Below are 6,000 nucleotides of genomic sequence, written 5' to 3'. Positions count from 1 at the left end.
TCAGGGACAGCTGTGGAATGAGTGGCGCACCAAAAACAAGGGCTGGAAAGAAAGCAAAACAAACTGAACTGTTGCAAACAACTTTGCCTGTGCAGCTACGTAGATCGTCTGTTCCAATTGTGACAGGCCTGCAAGAAGGGCAACATATACAGCCACCTCTTGGGGAGGTGGCTGCAGGAGGGTTAGATCCTGTCTCTAAAGAAATATTGGACCAACTGGCAGCATTGAATAAGAAAGCTGATGAACAAGCAGCTAGATTTGATGAACAATCTGCTAAATTTGACCAGGTGACAGCTTCTATTGATAAATTGACAGACCAGGTCACTAAGAATACACAGGCAATAGGTAATATTGAAAAGACTACATCAGAAAACCGAAAATTAGTCGAAGAAGTAAACACAAAAGCAGACGAAAACAAAAAGAGGATAGAGGAATTAAGAGGGGAGGTAAGACCACTGAGTAGACAGGTTACTGAACAGCAAACGTACCTGTCCCTGGCAGAATTGAAAAACAGGGAAAGCAATCTGAGGCTTAGAAATATCCCAGAATCAGAAAAAGAGGACTTGATTGGTTTCTTGACAACTGAAATATCTAAATTCTGGGGATTGGCAGAAGAGAAGGACTTTAAAATCGTCACCGCCTTTAGATTAGGAAGAGTGGTCAATAAGGATAAACCAAGGGATTGCCTGATCATTTTGAGATCCAAGCAAGAAAAAGATAACATACTCGGCCTGTACTTTAAAAATTCATTGGTGATTCAGGGAAAGACGGCAGAAATCTTCAGAGATATACCAAAACAGCTGTTGGATTTAAGAGCTACATATAAAGACCTAGCAAGCCTATTGAGAAACAACACAATCCCTTATAGGTGGGAATTCCCTCAAGGACTATCTTTCACCTTGAAAGGGAGGAAGGTAAGAATTAGAACAGCAGAGGAGCAAGAAAAGTTCCTAAACGACCACGGGGAGGACCTTCGGAAAGGAGTAGCAGGAGCCTGGCCACCTCCTCCATTTGGCCTCAACCCGGTTCCACCTCCAGATAAAGAAGACAAAGGAGACACCCCTACTGGTAAATAAATTGATCCAGGATGTCTCTGCAGCTTCTTAGTTGGAATATTCATGGCGCAAACTCTCCCGAGAAAAGGAAAAAAATCTTTCATATATTGAGAAAAGAACAATTGGACGTCATTTGCCTCCAAGAAACACATGTGACTAGGCTCCACAGGAGAGTGCTAATTAATAAGAGACTAGGCCAAGAATTTATTTCATCAGACAAGGTTAAAAAAAGAGGAGTTGTGATTTATGCAAAGGAGAGCCTAGCACCAAAATTGGTTTTTAAAGATGAACAAGGAAGAATTTTGGCGATTGAAATACAATCACAAGGAGAAAAATTTTTGATAGTTGGAATATATGCACCAAACGATGGGAAATCGGAATTTTATAAGAGGCTGCATGAGATAATGCTAGACCACATTGACTATACCAACATCATTTTGATGGGAGATATGAATGGGGTAGTCTCCACTTACATGGATAAGTCACAAAACCAAAATTTGAACAAAGACGGCAGACTTCCAAAGACCTTTTTTGAACTGACAGACAATATGGACTTGATTGATATCTGGAGGACAAAGAACCCTCTAGGTAAGGAAGGAACATTCTTTTCTGAGGCCCACCTATCTTGGACAAGAATCGACCAAATTTGGATATCTAGAGGACTGGCACCTAAGACAAGAAAAATAGAGATCTGCCCCAAAACTTGCTCCGACCATAACGCTTTGAAAATGGACTTGAGACTCATACCAGCTGGATCCTTCAGATGGAGAATGAATGACCACCTGTTTAGAGATCAGGAGATCGTGAAGAAGGCCCAAAAAACATTGAAAGACTATTTTGAAATAAATTTGAATACCTCGGTGGAAAAGAAAATAATCTGGGACGCGAGTAAAGCTGTTATGAGAGGGTTCCTGATACAACAGAACACCATTAAGAAAAAAGTCTGGAATGGTAAAAAGGACAAGATTTTGGACAAAATAAGAGATGGAGAGAAAAAGCTGAGACTAAATCCAAAATCAAAAAAAAGTTTTAAGAGAAATAAAATTCTACCAAACACAATATACGAAATTGATAAACCAAGAAATTGAATGGAAAATTAAACAGATGAAACAAAGATCATTTGAATCGGCAAACAAATGTGGGAAGCTGCTGGCATGGCAGCTGAAAAAGAGACAAAAATTGAACTTTGTTACCAATCTGGAGGTCGAAGGTGAATGTATCCAGAAACCAGAAGAGATTAGAAAGTGTTTCCAGAGATATTTTAAAAAACTCTATACCCAAGGACCCCAAGCAGAGATTGAAATAAATAATTTCTTAAAAAGTCATGGCCTTCAAAAGCTAACACAAGATAAACAAACAGCCCTGAACTATAAAATAACACAACAGGAAATTGAAAGTGCCATTCAGAACATGCAAACAGGCAAATCCCCAGGCCCAGACGGACTTACCTCCAAATATTATAAGACACTGAAGGAATATTTGATACAGCCACTAATGGAGGTATGTAATCAGATTTTGGAAGGGAAGGGGGCACCAGAATCGTGGAAAGAGGCATTCATCACCCTGATACCAAAATTGGAATCTGAAAAGACTCAACTTAAGAATTATCGTCCCATCTCACTCCTAAATGTGGATTACAAAATTTTTGCTGATATTTTAGCAAACAGACTGAAAAAAGTTTTGAATGAAGTAATACACAAGGACCAAGCAGGCTTTCTCCCTGGTAGACATTTGTCTGATAACACTAGGAATATTATTGATGTTTTGGAGTTACTACAGACAAATATGAATACGAAAGCAGCCTTGATTTTTATAGACGCGGAGAAGGCCTTTGACAATATATCTTGGAAATTTATGAAGAAAAATTTGGAAGGGATGGGAGTGGGAAGGGCGTTTCAAAATGGTATCGAAGCAATCTATTCAGAACAAAAGGCTAAATTGATAGTAAACAGTGTGGTGACAGAGGAGTTTAAAATTGAAAAAGGGACACGACAGGGGTGCCCCCTATCACCCTTGTTATTTATTTCTGTCCTGGAGGTGTTGCTAAATTTGATTAGGAGGGATCAGCTGGTGGAAGGAATACAGGTCGGAGAAAAACAATACAAATTGAAGGCCTTTGCAGATGATTTGGTTTTGACATTACAGGAGCCAGAAGCCAGCACAAAAAGAGCTTTAGAACTAATTTCTGAGTTTGGTCGGGTGGCGGGATTCAAGTTGAACAAACAAAAAACTAAGGTTTTGGCAAAAAACTTGACACCTTCAGAAATAGATGGGTTCCAGAAGGAAACAGAATTAAATGTGGTTACAAAAGTGAAATACCTGGGGGTTAACTTGACTGGGAGAAATTTGAACTTATTTAAGGATAATTATGAAAAATGCTGGTCGGAAATCAAAAAGGACCTAGAAACTTGGTCAAGATTGAAACTTTCCTTGTCGGGTAGAATTGCAGCAGTTAAGATGAATGTATTGCCAAGAATGTTGTTTTTGTTTCAAACCCTCCAGATCGTGGACAGAGTGGAATGTTTTGGAAAGTGGCAGAGGGATATTTCAAAGTTTGTCTGGCAGGGCAAAAAGCCCCGAATAAAATTTAAGATATTAACAGATGCAAAGGAAAGAGGGGGGTTTGCCCTGCCGGACTTAAGATTGTATTATGAAGCTGCATCCTTCTGCTGGATGAAGGACTGGTTTTTGTTAGAAAACACTGATGTCCTAGATCTGGAAGGGCATAGTAATGCTTTTGGGTGGCATGCATATTTGTGGTACGACAAGGTAAAGCTTCATAAACTGTTTAAAAACCATATTGTCAGGAAAGCTCTATTCATTGTCTGGACTAAATATAAGGACTTACTTGAAAGTAAGACTCCGAGGTGGGTATCACCGATGGAGGCTAAGGCTATAAAACTACGGAATATGGAGAGTGGCTGGGTAAAATACTGTGAGATAATAGAAAGAGATGGTGATACCTGGAGGTTGCAGAGTTTTGAAAAATTGAAAGGAAAGGTGCGGGATTGGTTTCATTATGCCCAAATCTTAGAGATTTTTAAAAAAGATAAAAAAATTGGTTTCCAGGTGGAAAAATCAAAATTAGAGACAGAACTACTTGAACCTAAGACGAAAGTGCTTTCAAGAATGTATAACTTGCTGCTTAAATGGAACACTCAAGATGAGACAGTTAAATCAGCTATGATAAAATGGGCACAAGACATTGGGTACAACATTATGTCTGAAGACTGGGAAAGGTTGTGGACCACCGGTATGAAATTTACGGCATGTAGTGCCTTAAAAGAAAACATTATGAAAATGGTATACAGGTGGTACATGACCCCAGTCAAACTTGCAAAGATATATCATTTGTCTGATAATAAATGTTGGAAATGTAAGGAGGCTGAAGGGACATTTTTTCACCTCTGGTGGACATGCCCGAGGGTGAAGGCTTTTTGGGAAATGATTTATAATGAGTTGAAAAAGGTGTTTAAGTATACCTTCCATAAGAAACCAGAGGCCTTCCTCCTGGGCATTGTGGGCCAGAGAGTGTCAAAGAAAGATAGAACCTTCTTTTTATATGCAACCACAGCAGCAAGAATTCTTATAGCCAAATATTGGAAGGCACAGGAGTTACCCACGCTGGAAGAATGGCATTCGCAGCTGATGGACTATATGGAATTAGCCGAAATGACAGGCAGAATCCGAGAACTGGGAGAAGAAGTAGTGGAAGAGGACTGGAAAAAATTTAAGGACTATTTACAAAAATATTACAAGTTATATGAATGTTGAGAATTTGCTAAGCTTTTGGGAAAAACATGCTTCAGTATTGAGATTGGTAAATGATGGATACTAAGTTATGATTTATAAAAGCATAAATTGCAGACTATATAACCAAATGAAAACACAAAAACATTTGAAATAAGGTATTAATTTGCTGTTTATTTTTATTGTAGAGAAAGCAGGGGATGGAGGACGTGGGGAAGTCCGGTTGATCATGAAAATTGATTTGAAAAAGTGAATTTTCTTTTATATTTTCTTCTTTTCTTTGTAAAACCGCTTTTGTTGTGTTACTGACGATGTGATCTGACCTTGGAAAAAAAGCAATAAAAAATATTATTTTTTAAAAAAGAAAGAACCTGGATGGTTAAGTCCAGTCAAAGGTGACTATGGGGTTGCGGCGCTCATCTTGCTTTCAGGCAAGCTTTCCGGGTCATGTGGCCAGCATGACTAAACCGCTTCTGGTGCAATGGAACACCGTGATGGAAACCAGAGTGCACAGAAATGTCGTTTACCTTCCCACCACAACGGTACCTATTTATCTACTTGCACTGGTGTGCTTTCGAACTGCTAGGTTGGCAGAAGCTGGGACAGAGCAACGGGAGCTCCCTCCATCGCATGGATTCGAACCACCGACCTTCTGATCAGCAAGCCCAAGAGGCTCAGTGGTTTAGACCACAGTGCCACCCACACCCCTAGAAGCCAAATAGTGGAGGGAGGCCACTAAGAGAAGAGATTACTTCACAGAATTCAGGTGACTTGCTCAGGACAACTTACCTCAAAACCATGAGGCATTATGACAAAACTAGAATGATAAGGATGAAATATTATGGTCTGTCAGAGGGCATCCTACTGGTCCCAGGAGCCATAGGATACCATAGGATAGGGTGATGGTCTGCTGGCGAGATGGCTTCAGCAGTAGGGACCCAATACACAACTGTTTCGTCCTCTTTTGCAAAGGGGTGGGGTGGGGAATTGCAAAAACAGAGCAGTGGCGAAAGGCGAAAACCCTTGTCTTGACTCAGTGCTTTGTTTGTCCCACAGATCACTTAATGGGGCATACTCTGGTTATCAAAGAGAGAGATTGTGTGAAAGGTGGCAGAACACTTATGATGCCAATCTAATACTGCGAATAGGATATAACTATATCTATACTGCAAGCTTTGCACATACATTAGCTTGT

Source organism: Podarcis bocagei, assembly GCF_964188305.1.
Source record: "Podarcis bocagei genome assembly, chromosome: 8".
NCBI classification, from domain to species: Eukaryota; Metazoa; Chordata; class Lepidosauria; order Squamata; family Lacertidae; genus Podarcis; species Podarcis bocagei.
The sequence above is the reverse complement of the archived record's forward strand: the minus strand, read 5'-3'. Positions refer to the sequence as shown.